At 39.0% G+C, this 19,107-nt stretch overlaps 1 protein-coding gene and 1 pseudogene across 1 annotated transcript in view; one reads left to right on the top strand and one right to left on the bottom strand.

Annotated features, from left to right (window-relative positions):
• PLAC1 (placenta enriched 1) overlaps nt 1-19,107 on the bottom strand; it is a 183,066-nt gene that overhangs the window by 160,140 nt on the left and 3,819 nt on the right. The gene's annotated exons all lie outside the window — the stretch shown is intronic.
• On the top strand, nt 4,742-4,857 carry LOC120613408 (uncharacterized; annotated as a pseudogene).

Genomic DNA, 19,107 nt, shown 5'->3' with positions numbered 1-19,107 from the left:
GAAGAGGGAGAGACAGAGGCCCTCCCATGGAATCTCAATAACCCAATGCACCATTGGCACAACTCTTCATCTCCTAAAAGAATACACTGGGATGGCATCTCTGGACAGGTGAGCTGGAGCCCAGAATTTATGCCTCAATAAAATATAGTATGTCTTTGGGCACCAAGAAAGATGTTGTGAATCTAGAAATATCCAGCAATTGAATGGTTAAAAATAAAAAGGGAGCAGGGGGTAAGTTCAGAGCCCCCAGTGTCACACCATCTGTCTGTAAAAAAAAAAAAAAAAAAAGATAAGCTTTTGCCTGATGTGAAATCTGAAAATACCAATGGACACACAAATACCCTTTGCTGGCAATCCAAGGCAGTAGACAACTGCATGGGTTTAGGAAAAATCAGAACTCTAGACGGATCCAGGAAAGAGGAGGCAGCTGCTTGGTGACAGAGTCTCAGAACCCCCTGACTCCTGCTTCACAAGACCCAAGTGACAAGAGATATAAAATGAAAGTTTGGATGGGCCCCTAACCCCGCCAACCGGGTGGTCCCAGAATCAGACAGCTGGTACAAATGGCCCTGGCAGTGTGATACTCCAAATGAGTACATCTTGTCCTCCCCAAATCCTTGGAAATGAAAGCTTTGCTATGCTCATTACTGAGAAGGCCCTGGCGCCCTCCGACCCATTTGTATCTCTTTATCCTCTCTCTAAACATTTGTTGTCTGGCAGGCACAGCTGTAGGGTCCTAAGAGCCAAAGCCTCAGACCTCTGGGAGACCCCACAGAAAGAGGTCAAGGTGAGGAGTATCGACCTGAAGGACATCGTGTCTGATTCCTAAAAGCAAGTGGACACTGCAGGCCTGACCACAGAAAATCCATTCCTCTGCTTTCAGAACCTGCTTGCATCTTTCCCTATGTGACACTCCAGAAGCCAATAACTCAGAGGAGTTTCGCTCTCTCCAGAGTGAAGTGTATAAAAACTGCATAAGTCTAAGAAAGTAAATCAAAATCACAGTGCATCTAGCAGCCTGGTGACCTATTTCCTGAATTGGATGTTGGAATCACCTTCCCACAGAACAGCCAATTGTGATGTGTTAGTATTTTCATACAGTGCAGCCCTCTGGCATGGAGGCGCTGCCCCATTCCTTCCCAAGGAAATTCCACTACAGGCAATGTTATGATTAGTGGACTAATAACACTTGTCGTTGGAACACTCCAGACAAAGCTGCAGTGTGGACTGGCCTCCAAGTCCCTTAATCACCTATTTCATCATCTCGACACTGGAGCCCTGGCAATGGGGATGGGCTTGTGGATCCCAATAATTAACCAAAGGGACAGCTGCTTGCTTGCATGGGGATCTCCCTTCCATCCATTCATAATCCTAAGCCGATCTGGGGTGTTAACTGGTGTGGTTAGCATGTCCAATACTGGATGGCAGCTAGAAAAAGAGATATTGCGGGCTAATTCTGAAGCAAGCCACCTGCCCCTTTGCTCCTGACATTTGTGCACACACATTTTCCTTGTGATTAACTTTCTGGGGTTCTGGGAAGGGGCCAGGGAAGAGTCTGGGAAATATGTGCTTGCTAGTGTGCCTGCCACCTGATTGGAAGCACTGCCGATCCCCAACGCTATAATGGTGAGCTCCTTTACTCTTCCCTCTGACATTGCATAGGGCTGTAGGGGGAAGAGACATGGAAGCTCTAATCATCACATAACAGCCTCTGAAGTCAAATGGGTCTATGGGAAATGAGGGGATGCCGAAGGACAGTCCACCCTACTCTTTCATTTTGGTCCCTTTTGATTGGGCCTCAAACCAAATCTGAGTTAATTACCTGAAGGCAGAGGCTTACAGTCTTTGAATGAACTGATTTAGAAGTGAATGTGTATATAAAAAAGAATATGATAACATAGACAAATAGGGGAGAGTGAGGCTAATACAGTCAAAGAGGGAGGAAAAGAATCTCCCAGGATTTCTCAGAATTGCTGGCTAGACTCGGGCCACTGGACTGGACCTCCTTTCTAACCCTGAGAGCCATTGAGGATTTTGGCTACATCTTTGAGGGAAGAAATAAACACATAAAGAGAAAACTAAGTTGAGGGGAGTGAGTAGTGAGAGCAAGACAAAGAGGGTGAGAAAGAAGAAAATAAAAAAGAAAGGTCAATTATTGTTTTAAGGTAGAGTGCTAACAGGAACTTCTACAGTCCCGTAGCAAAAGCACCAGAGCTGCGGGGTGCCTGGAACTGGCTTCAGGGAGAAGTGTTTTCTCAGTGCACAGTATTTGATTATTTGAAACACATCAGCGGTTCTCTAGATAACAAGACACAAGACAGACAATCCTTGGCAATCTTCTTCCCACAGATGTTGTGCTCATTCTCCAAGGTCCCTGATATAACTAAACTGTTCATGGGATTCCCAGGATGAGATGGCTGTCCCCAAACGAATGGCAAATCCCAAATGTCCACCCCACTGGACCCAGGTACCAAGAAAGCATGGCTTCTGTTCTCTCCTCCACCCTCCCTGAGTGAAGTGCAAACTGTCCGGGTGACCAGCCGGCTCTCAGAGCAAAGGCTCAAACATTCTCTGGGAAAATCCCACCCCAATCCCTTTCCCACTGACCTTTCCAAAATTCATTTGGCTTTGTTTTGGGCTCCACAAGTTATGAAAGTTAGCTTCAAGGAGAGCTAGAGATGAGGCATTCCAAATGTGGGATTCAGAACTCTGTTAGTTTCCACCAAAGTGCCAAAGTATAGTTTGGGGGCAGTTTCTCCCTCATATTTAGACAATGACGCAAAACCTGTTGATTTGTTTAGACACAACTGTCCCTCAGCAAGACAGATGGTATTCAACAGAATGAAATAATTAGGAGATTTAAAAGAAATAATTATGTGGGAAAATGCGGTTGGAGTCAAATGTGCCTTGTAATCTATATGAAGAATTCATGTTTAAAAAGTGTATAAAAAAATGTCATTATAGATTCTGTTGCCTTGTTATCCTGAGGTAAAACAACTCCTTATCAACAAGAGATGTTTCGTAGCATACTGTTAAAGACAAACATGATTTTTTCAAGACTCGTGGGAACAGTGACATGAAACATTCAGTTTATTTTCATCTCTTCCTGGGGAAACTGAAGTTCCTGGTGAAACAACTTTATGAGGCAGTGGCTTAATTACACTAAATGGTTTTTAAAAAATAACAGCAGGGTGGGAGTGAGGGTTTGGGGTTGATATCTTGTTAAATTGCTTTTTGTTTGACTTTGAGCTGCCTTTAGCTTTCCATAGCTCAGGGTCCAAAAGATGTGACTCTTCTGAAACATACTTCTTTCAATAAAAGTTGCATGTGTAATGTTCTTTACTAAGCACACATCACTCCTCGGCCCACACAAGTGACAATAAAAGAGCCTGCCTGGGACACTTAATCCTGAGCCAACTGACTCCTGGAGCAACCAAGGAGGCCTAAATGCAAGGAGAAAGCCAATTACCTCTAGCTAACACTATTGGCCACATTGCTTGCTTCTTGCCTCTCCCATGGCCAGTGCCACCAAGCTGTATATCACTTGTGTGATCTGACAATATATAATAAAATCTGCCCCATTCAAAAAGTCTGTGGCCAATGGGAAAAGTAGACTTTGAATTAAACGTATTTGGGATTAGTATTAGAGTTTTTTTAAGGGAGGCATCTGGTCTTGATCAAAAATTAATTCTAACTTTAAAATTATATAATTCATCGGCATTATCTACCAAAGCTGAACATATATATACACAACCTAGGTCTTAGTAATTCTACTCCTAGGTATACTTAGTAATTATACTCCTAGGTACATGCATATGTGCTGTAAGACACATGTTTAATGGAATACTATACAGCAATGAGAATGAAAAGTCTATGGCTATAAACAAACATGTCCATAAATCTCACAAGAGTGATGTTCAGCAGAAGAAGCCAGACACAGTAAAGCACATCCTGCATGACTCCATTTGTATAAATAAGTGCAAATGCAGGCAAAGCTAACTCGTGCTGTTAGAGGTCAGGAGAGTGGTTAGCTTTGACAGGGGAGCGGCTGAGAGAGGACATGAGGGATGTAGTAAGTTGAATGGTGCCCCCCCTCAAAAAATAAAGATAAATCCATGGTCCAGAACCTTTGAACCTTATTTGGAAAAATGATCTTTGCAGATGTCATTAATTCAAGGATCTTGAGATGAGATCATCCTGGATTATCTGGATGGGCCCTAAATCCAATGACAGGTGTCTTTTTGAGACTGAAGAGGAGAAGACACAGAAGGGGAAGAAGAAAAGGGGCCTTGTGAAGAAGGGGGCAGAGATTTATAGTGATGTGGCCACAAGCCAAGGAAGGCCTGGAGCCACCAGAGCTGGAAGAGGCAAGGATGTATTCTCCCCTAGAGCCCCCAGAGGGAGCATGGCCCATCTTGATTTCAGACTTCTGGCCTCCAGAACTGTGAGAAAATAAACTTCTGTTGTTGTAAGCCACTAAATTTGTGGTAATGTGTTATAGAAGCCCAGAAAACTAATTCAGGGAAAATGTTTTGTTTCTTGATCTGGGTACTGGTTATATAGGTGTATTTATTTTGTAAAAATTTATCAAGTTGTATACTAACTTGTGTACTTTTTAACATGTATATTATACTTCATTAAAAATTTATTTTAGGATGTGGTTCCATAGTGTAGCAGTTAGCACGTCTGCTGTACACTCAGAAGGTCCTGGGTTTGTGCCCCAGTGGAGCCATAGCCTGCAGTCTACAGCCATGCCACCCTGAACAAGCCCAGTGTCTGATCTCGGAAGCTAAGCAGGGTCGGGCCTGATTAGTACTTGGATGGGAGACCACCTAGGAAGACCAGGTGCTGTAGACATAAAAAAAAATAAACAATAAAAAAAGTTACTTAAAGGAAATCTATGATTCTATAATCTAGTTTCCAATTACCCACCATTTTGAGTAAACAGAGGCCGGCTTTACGAGATTTTATTGCTTATGTTTAAGCTGTGTTCTGCAACAGGAAGGAAGGCTATTCACCAAATCAAAAAACTATGCCCCTAAGAAATGTATAATCACAGTCCTTCCCTCCACTGTAGTATGGTTAGGGGAACTGTGGAAGACAAAATATCAGAAGTAAGGAGCAGACATCCATTTTTCATATTTTCCTTTTTGTTTGAAGTAGGTAGCAGGATAATTAAGCAGTAACAAACCTCCAGAACAGGAACTATCTGGAAGTTTTGGGTAATGATAGGGTGATATACACCTTGCTTTTGCTCAAAGTAGATCAGTTATGAACCTTTTGTGATCAACAGCAACGATAAGAAACTCAATCCTAACCCCACCTTATCTGGCAATTTTGAAGTGAATGGGAGAAATACTGCATATAGTTTGTGTGTTATTAAGAATGCGATTCAAAGATGGTTTCCCCTGCCTAGAAAAAAGGACACACTTGGCAGCTTACAAACAATCAACCAGTGGAGGTTTCAGTTTTCCAAAAGAATGAGAGGCCTCCCAAATGAGCATATTTTTCATTTTCCATTCCCTCCAACCCCAGGCAGATGATTTTGAACATGCACTCTCCTTACATTGGCTTCGAAGAAGTCAGCGCTTGCCAGGACTATGGACTCGAAACAAAAGCCAAGTATAGATGGAAGTGGCTGTGGAGAATGGGCCCAAATTCCCTCAATAAGGGTTACTGAGGAACAAAGCTGGTAGGGTGGAGACTTCAAACAGTCACAGGTGAAGAGAGTTACAGGGCAGGATATGGGGTCCCTGGAAAGGACCTTTTTCTACATTCATATAAGTCAGTTCTCATACATGCCTGTTTAAGGGGGCCATTGTTGCCTAAATCCAGTTATTGAACTTGTCAGTTCAAGGAGACCTCATCACCGAAAGTGGGCAGACAAGTATACTGTTTCCTTCATGATGGATCAGACCCTCCCCCATTAACCCTGCCCAGGCAGCAAGAAGATGAGACTGTGACCACATTGTCTTCATCATGAAGTATAAAATAAAGAAGATAATAGTGGTCTTCTTTCAACTCTGAGAGTGGGTTTTCAGATTCACAGTAGGAGTAAGCAATGTTTTGGCAATGGTTTGAGTGCTGACTATCTTAAGTGGCCAAATTAGGTTAAAATTACTGACTCCTCTAGTTCCCTCCTGCATTGGAATCCTCAAATGTATGTGCTGTGCTCAGTATGGATGCTTTGTCTTTCCTCTTTCAGAGTATAAACTACAAGGACAGCAAGGGCTAGGCCTTCCATTTCTGTTGTCACCTTCGAGCTGTTGTCATCTACATGCAGCTGTTAATGTAAAAAAAAAGAAAAAAAAAAGAAAAGTGAAGACAGAAATGAAATGGCACATGTTCCAAATTAGGCCACTATAGGATGGCCAAAACAGTGACTCTTCAGCAAGACTAAAAACCCCACTCAAGTATTTGAGAGGGAAATATATGAAATTAAGGGGCAAAGAGAAGAAAATTCCCACCTAGGAAATATGAAAAGAAAGGCAATGTTTGTGAGACCAGATAATAACTAACTGACTTGGAAAGAAGTCAAAACATTAGGTAATGTGAAATTCTGAGCCTTGACTGTAACATATATTGCATGTTATTTTCCTAATTCAGTTTTGTCTGTATGGCATTCCAGCCAAATGTTCTAACCGAAAGCCCTTGAGGAAAGACTGAACATGAGACAATAGTTCATAATTCAATTCCATCAGCATTCACTGAATGCTTACTATGTGCTCAACAGTGTTCGGTGCTGTGGGGAATGTGCAGGAAGCAGAAAACAGTCCATGCCTGCAAGAATTTTGCCATTTTCTTGGGAGAGAGAAGCCTTCCAAACATAGAAAAATTAAAACAATTAAATTAGAAGTTAAAGACATGGTAAAGAAACAAAAGAAATATACTTTAGTGCAAAGTTGTATGGTTCAAGCAAAAATGGGCAACTCAGCACCACAAAAATGCAGATGATAGTAAGGAGAGGCCTACAGAATGCAAATAATGAGACTTTTGGGCTGTAGGAACAAGGCCAGCCAATGTCATGCTCTGAAACTGATGTTAACAAGGAAAACTCTAACGTTTTGTTCTATTAACTAGAGTACTGTCTCAAACTCAACAGAAGACCAAGAATGGCTTCTAAAATCTCAACCATATTGTGGTGATAACTTTGTAAGGTATATAAATGTTGAATCACTATGTTTTACACCTGAAACTAACATATTATATGTCAACTATAATTAAAAATAAATTTTAAAAAAATTAAACAAAAATAAATAAAATAAAATCTCAACTCTAAGGCATCGCTTTAAAAGGCTAACTGATATAAAATCAGTTATCTCAATGTGGTTGTGACAAAAGTGTTTGGTAACTGAGTGTGCATACTGAATAGGAGACCTGGATCATAAGAAGTTGTCACTAAGTGTGTAACACTATTTACAGATGTGGGCCTAATTTCTTTAGGCCATCAGAAAGGTATATTTTAGATCAGAACAGAGAAAACTATCCAGGTACCACCCTTCTGCCCCTCCTTTGGTTATGATGTCCTAAAAAATAGTGGTTCCTGTAGAGTCATACTGGATGACTCCACCACGTACAACCCACGTGTCCTTGGGGACTTCACTTCCCTAAGCCTGAGTTTCCTTAAATGGGAATAATAAGAATAATAATACCTACCCCCCACTGGATATGATGAGGATTCAATTAGGTAATATATGTAGAGTGTTTAGCACAGGGCCTGTCATATGTCAGGAGCTCAGTAAAGGTTTGCTAACATTTTTGTTAATCATGATAACCTCCTGATTGCCACTAAGGGCTAGATAAATTGGTAGTTAAGAGTTTGGGCTTCGGACTTGGATAGAGTCTAAAGCCTATGCTCTGCTATTTACTAGTTATGTAACTTTGGACAAACTAGGCTGTTTGTTATTATTATCATTTACTGTTATAGCTATGATTACTATTGACTTTGTTTCCCAGGTACCTTGATACTGGGAAAGGAAGTCAGAGGATACAAGTATTCCAGGCACTGTCGATGAATAAGTTGGTCTTCTGAGTCTTTTTAGTATCTATCAGTCCTCTACAATCCTTGCTGGATGATGTGGGAGTTCCTGTTTCAGTGACCAGCCAGCTTCTCTTGTTATAATCTACCTCTCAAAATAAGAAAGTTTTTGGCTCACAAAACTATAAGTCCAGAAGCAGGTGACTTCAGGGCTGACATAACACTGTAGCCCCAGATCCTTTTCCCTGTTCTTCTTTTTGTCCTGATCTCCTCTCTGAGCTGAATTTATCCTCAAGCTTGAATGAGACTCCTACAGCAGTTTCAGACCCCGTATATGTTGTCAGATATGACAACATATTAGAAGGAGAGAAACCTCTTTCTTAACATTGAGGAAACTTTCTCAGAAGCCCACAACAAACTTTTCTTCATCTCTCATTAATATGAACTGGGTAATGTGCCCATTCCCAAACTAATCCTTGCAGCCAAGTATATCTGAAATATCCAGAGGCATAGTATTATCATGACTGGGTTTGATTAATTAGGCTCCACCCACTGAAGCTGGAAGCAATCCCCAAAACTATGCACATGGTAAACAATGTGAGAGAAGTAGAATACATGGTAGGATATCAACCCACAATGGTCACCACCTTAAGTGTAGGATATCCGTGCTCCTTAATGTTAGAGATCATGAAAAATAACCCTACCTCAAATAATTGGCCACTCCCTGAAAGCAAGCTGAAGGTGTACCCCAGTGACCTCTTTGGAACTATAGTCATATCCGGAGTAACAGGAATGCCTGGAAAAACAGGGTCCTTTTCTAAAATGGGCTTTCCCTTCTGGCCAGACTCCTTGGTCCATAACTTCAGTTGATAGGATCTTTGGGAGAGGTTTCCTTGGCCTTTTGTTTGAATGTCGTGCCCCCTTTATGATTCTATATGTGAAGAGGAAACCAGCCCTTTCCAGCTATGTCAGGACCTTGATTAATGCCTCAGTAGCAAGCATGGCCCAAGCCACAGTAAGCCTGGCTCCTTCCTTTCCCAGAAGGAAGCTAACATGGTTCTCCCTGTGTTTGAAAGTGCTAGGTTAAAAAATACTAGCTGCAGTTTCTGAGGGAGGTAAGGAGGTCCTAAAATCCATTCCCCTCCTCATCCCTCTACTGTTTGTCTTGAATTTAAAATGAATCAGACTGAAAAACTAAGATCTGTCCAAGCCAATGTTGAGGACTCCATACATTGACAAAGGTGAGGTTGAACTACTTGCAGAGCTCAGTATGACACTCTGTCCTGGAAGGTGTACATTCACAGGCCTGTACCTCAGGGTTCAGTTCCCACCATTGGCTTCCTCCTTGACCTGTTTTTAATTTTTCAAAACTTCCACTCCTCTTGCAGAATGATTTTGGTTCCCTGCCTGACTTCTGCCTGGTCTCCCTGGGCAGGTTGCCTTGTTCTCCCTCAGCTGTCAAGGCTGGCTGGCTGCCTAATTGTCCCAAGAGACAAGAAAGGCACCCTTTACATCTCTCCAGTTTGGGTCCATTTTTACTGCCTCTCTGGAGTTAACATCAATGACTTTAAAAACATCTTGGTAAATGCAGATGTAGAGGCTAGATAGGATTGTGGTCACCTTGGCCCTCATTTTTCTTGCTGCTCACAGAGTAGGAAAATTCAGTGCTGTTTTTGGACTTGACCCAACACCTTTTCTGTTCAGAAAGCCAATAACTCACTCTCAAAGTGACTTGTTTGGCTCTGCTGGCTATATCACGTATCATATATTATAGATGATATATCACAGTCATTGGCAAAGCTAACTAATGCCCAAACCTTATTCCTAGATCCCAGCAACAACTGCCAGAGGTAACCATACATTAACATTAGTATGATGCAGTGGGATGTTAAACCAATCTGCATTATTTGAAGTAAAAGGGTGGAAGCGAACAGACTTCCAAGTTTCTTGGAGCAGTATCGGTATAATTTCTTTTGGACTGTAAATAACTTCAAAAGATCATATTTTCTACATTACTTGGAATTTTTTTTTCAAATCAAGTGAATATTGTTTACAGAACATTCTGCTCAATGTTCAAGAGGCTACAAGGGTTTTAATAAAAATACATACTTTGGAAAAATTATAAACAATCCAAGGTAGTATATGCTAAGTCAAAAGAAATGGCAGGCTATAAGTGCAACAGAAGCCCAGAGGACTTTAACCTTAGCTGATGTCTAAAAGTTTAAACTCATTTCTAAGCATGGCCTATGGCCCTTTCATTCAGGAAAATAACATACTCTAGGAGAGGTGGGGTGGAACACCACTGACCATCTAGAGTTAAATGAAAACTCTCATTAACCCATCGCCAGTCTGCACCAAAAGTGCCCTGTTAAAGCTGCTTCCTTCCTGTGGCTAAAGTTGGCCTATCCAGGAGGCCCAAAGAGCATCTCTGCCCAGTGGTTTGTATGGCAGCTTGCATTCTGACAGGGAAGTAAAGATAAATGTGGAAGGAGGTGGGTATAGTGGTGACCTGACCTCCCTGAAAAACACTCTGCTATATTTTGAATGGCCTGGTCACTCAGCTTAATGATTTTAAAAGACATTATTTTGTTCAGTGGCTTACAGTGAGTGAAGTTTGTATTACACCAGGGAAGAAAAATTAAATGTCTGCAGGAGTGCGGAAATAAAAAGGACCTCCTTGGGAAATTCTCTGCTGGTCACTCAGTTTATTAAATTTTAAGAGACATTAAGGGACCTGGAAGAGAAAGCTGGCCTGGAAGTCAGGAAATGTGCTGTGCAGTGGGCCCATTAGCAGATATAGGGAGAACATCAGCCATTGGGAATCCACAGGGAGCATTTATAATGATGATAATAACATAAATGTTACATTTTATACTTCTTTACACTTTTGAAACCATTTTCACATTTACTACCACAAAATCATAGAATCTTAAGAGTGGGAAAGAACTTTAGGAATTATTCAGTATGGCCTCCCATCCCAGGAAAGACTCTTTCCTACAATGTCCTTCTCATTTAACTTTCAAAGAACCCCTCTGAGGAAGCCAGCTTAGCAGTTAGCACCATCTTCATGTTAGAGAAAAAACAACTAAAGACTTAGAGAGCTTCAGGCCAAGATGATGCAGTCAATTAGTGATAAAACTGGCCATAGACATGCTAGTCCTGGGTCCTTTTCATGCTATCACATGTCTTTTATCTTTAAGGGAATAGGTTCTAGTCACCATTGTGGGCTTTACCATGTAATTTAGTACCTACTTATTCTCAAATTGCTTTAGAAGCTTCAGATCTGTTACCTCAACTAGAGTACAAGATCTTATAAGATTCATGTCTCATACTGCATATTGCCTTTGAATCTCTATCCTCTCCCTAGCTCACCACCAATGTTGGGGTTCTTGGAAGATATTTAACAAATGTATTTATGAACAGATTGAAATTCTAAAATTTCTGACTTATTCCTTATACTTTAAAACCATTCCAGTTCTACTTTCTGGATGTTATCCTCATCTTTGGAAAATACATTTGGTTGTAGCTACTGGGGTTACTTAAGCATATTGAAATACTTTCATATTAGGGCTTAAAAAGGGGGAATGTCTTGATATCTTATATCAGATCGCCTTTCTTGATGGGTAAAACAACTGGGAAGGCAATTATCTAAGTCTGATATTGGCAAGTTGAGGATCCCACATGTATTTTATTTCTCTGTAAAGCCCTGGCTGGAACTCTATAGGATAGAGAAGTCCTGTTGCCCCTTTCTGGCCATTGCAACAAATGAGATACACTATGCTCATTTTAAATCTTAATGTTAGAGAGGAAGAGTTCTAAGCAGGGTTATTTGTCATAGGCTTTTGACATAAACTAGCCTATTCCAAGAGTATTAGGCTACAATGAAAACAAGAATCAAAGACCTTCATGGAAATATCCACAGGATTGACTGGCTAGCCAAAGTGTGCACTTAGAAAATTTTGAACTTGGTGAGATATATCTATTTAAAAATCAAGATTTTAAATGGCTGTATATAGCTAAACTTAAAAAAAAAAAACTCTCTCGTTCATAATTTCGATGTTGACATACAGAAAAACTCTAGGTCATCAGTTTTCATTCCTATCTGCTCATTCCCTTAATTTCACTCCTTTCCCACAAACAGGACTATATTGCAACAAGCATCCCCTGCCCCTGCCATCCAAAGACATCCAGAAAGGGTATTAGTTAAATAGCAATGGGTTTGTACAGTCCTATAATTTCTATAGCTATAAGGAAGATAGCTGCCACTGCCACCCAGAAATGGATGAGCTGCCCAAAACTCTTTCATGAGGGGAACAAGCAATGGAATCTGGCAGATCACCCTAACCAAACACCACCCAGGCAGAAGGGGCCCAACTTGTCTGGTGAGATTCTTTCAAATACATTTTATACTATTAAGGGTTAAATTCACCAGAAAAAAAAAAAACACAATTAAATTTACCAGGAAACGTTTAAGGTAGAGTAATAGAGCTGCTGAGATACACTTAAACATAACTTTCTAAGCTTAAACTGCATAATAATATTTTTCCAGATCCTTTCAGTTCATTTTTTATTCCAAAAAGAATCTTATATGAAATTGCACACATTTGGCCCAGTACAAATTTGGCCCATATCAAATCCCTTAGACTTGGCCCACCACAAATTCACGCTCTCAGTTGCAACTTGGCTCCCACTATTGCCCAATTGTTCCTTACACACTTTATACTATGAATATTCCAGTCTTTCTCCCCAGGCCTCCAAGTTCTCTTCCTCCCAACTCCCCATTCTCAGTAGATGAGCTTGCTTACAAACCTTTTACAAAGGTTGCTGACAAAAATGAACCTATGTATCTGAACTCCCTAGCTATTGGAGATGTGAAAATATCTCTCACATCAGATGAAGATTTTTTTTTTCTGAATACTCTCTAAGTCATCTCCTCCCTCTATGCTCCGGAATTCATCACTTCCTACTTTTCTACTCCCACATTTATCCTCTCCCTCTAGACTGGCACCATGATATATCATAGCTACTACCCACATATGGCTATTTAAATATAAATGAACTTAAAATCAAATAAATTTTAAAATTCAGTTCTGCAGTTGCACTAACCACATTGCAAGTACTCAACAGCCACATGTGGCTAGTGGCTATTGTATAGGACATGCATATGTAGAGCATTTCCATCATCACAGAAAGGTCTACTGGACAGCAATGCTCAGTAGGGTCCTCTGATTTCTTACCTATCCCATGGGCTCTTCAATCTCATCATCATCAACAACAATGGCAACAACTGCCCTACAAGTGACCCTCCTACCCTTGTAGCTACCAGTCTCTAAATGCTGTCGAACTTTTAGAATCAGAATTTGCTTTCACACCTGTTTTACTTTCTTAATCCTCTGCAATCTGACTTCTGTACCTTCCTTGCAGAAAAGAAGCCACCAAAGACTTTTGGGGCATCCTGTACCTATTTTCCCCAGTGGTCACCCTCCTAAAATTTCTACTCTCTAGCCTGTTTCTCCTACCTCCTGTACCTGGCACATAATCGTTGCTGACGTAGTGTTGATTCACTGAGATAAGGAGCTCCCTCCTTAATGATTTAGCTCTTTAAGACCTTTTGCACATCTCCCTCCTGTCCCAAAAGCACAGTCCTCTGCTCTTTTGCCAGCCCTTCTCTGATGAGCTCATCTTCCCTCTTCTTTTAACTATCTGCTCTATGAAAATGAGTCTTGATCTCACATTGCAAGTTGCTAATTTCTTACCTACAGGCCTGGCATTACCAGGAGAGAATCAAGAATAAGTGCTTGTATTATCAATGAATGCTCTCAATTATTAATGAATGCAAATAACTCTAACTCCTCATCCCAGTTAATTCCCATGTCCCTCACAACACTGTGAGCATGTAAACAGGCAGGAACTAAAGGGGCAGAAACAAAGATTGCAAAACAAAAGACATGGGAAGGCTCTGGCCAAAGGAACTTTGTCTATATGTAATAATTCTGCCATAGTCTCTCATGACTCGTTTCAAAGTCACAGGATAGTATAGAAGCTCTTTTTCTTATTCATTTCTTCTTTCTTTCTTTTTTTTTTTTTGGAAGGAAGAGTGGGTTAGTAACCTCCACATTGCCTCTTCATAGAAAACTACACAACAGTTGTAGATCAAAATGGATAACCAATCACTTACACAAAGGCAATAGAATGCAATAAGCCCACAGCAAATTACACCCTGGTACTGTGTGAAGGAAGTAGAAAGGACAACACCTTCTCTCCTTCTCAAAATGAAGGCACAAAGTACACTCTAACTTTTAAAAGCATATGACTACAACTAACATGAAGAGAAGTCAGAACTCTTTTCCTCCTTTTGGCTTTTTTTTTCTTTCAGCAGAAATACTGCTCTGCTGATTAGAAAGCTAAGAAAGTGAGTAGGTAAAAATATATAGCTCATTCAGCTAAAGGAATATTCAAGTAATGCAGACAACACAGTGCACAATGCTTGATTCTGTTACACTGAAAGACAACCAGGTCCTGACCTATATTTTTCCCCTTGGCTTTACTGAGATATAGTTAACAAATAAAATCGTAATACTTTTAAAGTATACAACATAATAATTTGATTACATATACATAGTGAAATGATTACCACAATCAAGTTAATGAACAAATCCATCACCTCTCATACATACCTTTTTTTATACAACACAGTATTACTATCGTCACCATACTGTACATTAGAGCCTCAGAACTTATTCATCTTCTATCTAGAAGTTTGGATCCTTTGACCAACATCTCCCTGTTTTCTCCACTTCCCAGGCCCTGGCAATCACCTTTTACTGTTTGTATGAGTTTAACTTTTTTTTTTTTAGATTCCACATATAAGTGATACAATACTGTATTGTCTTTCTCTGTCTCCTGACCAGTGTTATTGAAGTGTAAATTCAACACCCAAACCCCATAAGTGACACGAAGAACACTGGGGAAGCGGGAGGAATTCACACTAGACAGACATGGGCAGTCCCAAAACTCAGTGACCTTGGACGGCTACAAGGTCAAGACAGTTTTTTTCACAGTGATTTGTACAAAGTTTGTTTATAAAAGACAAACATTTAAAAGAAGGCATTCAGTTATAGACAAGGTAAACATAGTAGCAAAAAAATAATCTCCAAAGTGGGCATTTACCAGACAATTTGGGTTAAAATGATATAAAAGGCAGACTGTTTGGGCCTTTCTTGGACTTGACGAAAATTTGTAGATAAAGAAACTGCTCAGGAAGGAAAGAAGGAAAGAAGGAAAGAAGGAAAGAAGGAAAGAAGAAAGGAAGGAAGGAAGGAAAAGGAAGGAAGGAAGGAAGGAAGGAAGGAAGGAAGGAAGGAAGGAAGGAAGGAAGGAAGGAAGGAAGAAGAAAAGGGAAGGAAGAGAGCCTCTTTTCCCATAGCCTTCTGCCAAACAGATTATGTTGCTAGGTAAACATAAGCTACCAACAATTTCTGTACCAATATATACAGGAAATTATAGCCGAGAGGAAGCTTGCTAGCTTACGAAACAGCTGGTAGATTTGTGTTGTGGCCCAAGAAAAACAGGATTTTGCCACGACGAGCCATTGCAAGTCTCTCTAACAATTTCCTAGCCTAATAAACACTTTGACTTTTTATGTTGTTAAGTTGGATGAGAGTAAAATCATGTAGAAAAGAAAGGAAGAGTCAAAAGGAATGAAAAAGATGATGCTCTTTCAAAGTTGAAATTATTAGTTTTAAACTTTGTGTTTAAATATACGATAACAGCAGAAAGTAAGCCAACATGGCTTGTAATATATCCCTCAGACTTACCATCTGGACTGAAGTCAAATTTAATAAGCCCAGCTACATCAACTCCACTTCTCTGGCACTATAACATTTAAGAAAGGCTGGTCAAACAATCAGGCGTGAGAATAAGAGGTCCACTTCTATGAACTTTTGCAAATAGAGACTATATCCATGCTCACTGCATTTTCGTAAAAAGAAATTTCAACAATTTAAGGCCCTTGCAGCCCATATTTCTCATCCGAACTAGTGCTGTTTGTTTAATAAGCAACTGGTTCACAACTGGACTTCAACTGTCCCACCACATCCCGGAACAAACTGTTAAACCACATTTAGATCCACACTGACATCTGCAGGTAATTGAAACAGAACTTCTATGAATCAAATTCTAGACACAGAACTCTCAAACTAGTCATCACAGTAGTGTGTGACCCCATAAAACTTAAATACCCTGAATGACAATTTATTTCTTTAAAAGGTACTCTCAAGGTTTAAGTGCTTTCATAGACTGAAATATTATATATAGAGTATGAGCTCAACTATGTAAGGAAAAAAACCCCACAAACATATAGCTATTTATACATACTGTAATTATGATGGTTTTTATTTTCACTTTAAACTTTTTTTTCTATTTTCCATTACTTTTAATATACTTTCCAGTGAGCACATAGTACTTTTACAATAAATTATTGAAAATTTGCTACCTATATTTTAACCTCAAATCCTTAGTTGTCCCAAATCAATTTGTATTCACATTCATCAAAGTCTTTTTTTACAAAAATCCTGCAAAATGTTGTTTTACTGTAGTAAAATGCTGTTATGATGTATGCTTATTTACATAAATTATCAAAACTCTAAATACAAAGATAAAGATAAAACAGATTTGTAGCACACTCAAGCTGCTCTAGTCTAATACATGTGATTTTTCTATAGTGCCTTTCAACTCAGAGAAATTTCAAAGTAACATTTATTGGATCAATCTATAATTACAGTATTAGAGAAAATAGGATTTACTACCAAGAAGTTCCTTTTACAATGACTGTCTTGGGGAAAGCCTGTTTTTCTAGGTTTACAAAATCAAGTGACTCATTCGAGTTCTGAGGTAAAAAAAAAATCAATATTTGAAGAAAGCTTTATTCTGCATGTTAAAAATTAAGTATAATAGGAAAATATATCAAGGGTTTCTAGTGATAGAAAAAAAAGACAACTGCTTAAGGGCTCATTAACAAATTCAATCAACAGGCACTCATAAATATGCAGTCTCTCAACTTAGAAGTGTGTTACATTTCAAAAATAAATTGATATATTTACTTTTTGGTGCACAGAATGCATTTTCTTGAAGAAACAAAGTTATGGCAGTTAGGGTCCCCAGTTAATTCACAAAAGTAAAGCTAAAATACTGTAGGTTTGCAATAAAATTGTAGGAAGCAGTTTTTACAATAAAATCAAACAGATGTTAGAATAGTTTTAACAATAAATTATTTTTCAGTTTTCTCATTTTGGTGCATGAGAAAATAATTGCAGAAAGATAAGAAAGCAGGACATTTTCAAGCACTTTAGATATCAACATCTAATTGCTCTTTAAAACTTGCAGCTTTTCTTATTTTTGTTTTATGCTTATGGGTCATGCTTAAGGTTTTACTTTAGTTAACAAATGGTTATGAGATGGAAATTAAGGAGAAAAATTAGGAGACAGATTTTGCTTTGGAAACTGGGTAAGAATTGAAACAGAAGTGGGGAGAGGGGACTAAAGAAAACATGGATGTAGACTATACTTCTTGCCTCCACTTCATTCATTCATTCATTCAACTATTAAGTGGCAGGCCCCATTGGTGAGTATAAGGACCCAGTAGTTCATCCATTCATTTATCGAACCATTCACTTTCTCCACCAAGTGATCCAGATAGTCAAGCTGACTGCATATTTTAAAAAACATATTTGCATCTCTCTTACTATGTGTGAAGTTGAGTATCTTTTCATACGTTTAAGGGTCGTTTAGATGTTTTCTTCTGTGAACTGTATATTCATGTTTTTGCCTATTTTCCTCTTAGGATTTTTAGCATTTTCCCCCCCGGAATTTTTAAGAGATTTTTATATATTGAGGATATTAGCCCTTTATGTAGGATATGTAAGTATTTTCTCCCAGTTTTGTCATCTTCCTTTTTACTTTGCTTATGTGTTTTTTGCCCTGCAGAAGCTTTTACTTTCATTTTTCATTATGTAACAGGCTATAAGACAGTAAAAAATAATTTTAAAAATGTGAAGTGATGTACAGAAAGAAGGGGGCAGTTTTCTTTATAGAAGAATGTTATCTAGTAAATGTGAAAAAAATTACAAAATTAGGAAAACATCATTTTGCAGCTACCATCTTAAAAATTGATTCAGGCAGGTATCACTAATGGATGCTAAAATTACTGGGTAAAATTATTGGGGAACAGGACATTCACATGGTCACATCTACTTTTTAAATATTAATTTAAAGGGAGAAAAGGTATCTTTACAGTGGAAAAATCTGGAGAACACTTGCTTGATCAAGTGATAAAATTTGGCATCATCAATGGAACAACTGGCATCATGTGTCTCCCGATGTGATGCAATGGAAATTGCCTATGTGGTATTCTTGCTATTCTAATGTAAAACTGAATCTAATCGTGAAGAAAAAAATCTGACAAACCCAAATTACAGGACATTATATGAGACAACTGGCCCAGGCTCTTCAAAAACGAATATTTCATGAGTGATAGGAAAAGTGGAGGATTGTTCTGTATGAAAGAAAACTGAAGAGAAATGACAACTAAATGAACTTGCATGATCATTGATCCTAAATTTTGGGTCCTCGATTGAAATAAAAAGCTCTAAAGGAGATTATTGTGATAATTTGAGAAATTTGAATATGGGCTGTGAATGAAGTAATATTTTGCTGATGTGAAATTTCTTGAGTGTACTCATAAAATTGTGTTTATGTAAGTAAACATCCTTGTTTTTAGGCAATACAGGTTGAAAAGGTGTCTGAAAAAGCATCTTGATGTCTGCGCCTTAATTTCAAATGGTTCATAAAAATGCGTATATAAGTATAAATAAAATATATACCTATACACACACATATGTAGAGAGAGGGGAGGAGATAGAGGAGAAGGAGAGGAGTGAGAACAAATGTGGCAAAATGGTAACAAGTGTTTAATCTTGGTGAAGGGTATGTGGGTGTTCATTGAACTATTCTTTCACTTTTTCTATAGGTTTGACATCTTTCTAAATAAAAAGTTGAAAATTAAAAAAAAAGTAAATTTGGAAATATCAAAATAAACCTAAAAGCAACAAATGAACAGGACAAACAAACAG

This window comes from Pteropus medius, unplaced genomic scaffold (assembly GCF_902729225.1).
Source record: "Pteropus medius unplaced genomic scaffold, Ma_sr-lr_union100, whole genome shotgun sequence".
Taxonomy (NCBI): domain Eukaryota; kingdom Metazoa; phylum Chordata; class Mammalia; order Chiroptera; family Pteropodidae; genus Pteropus; species Pteropus medius.
The sequence above is the reverse complement of the archived record's forward strand: the minus strand, read 5'-3'. Positions and strand labels throughout refer to the sequence as shown.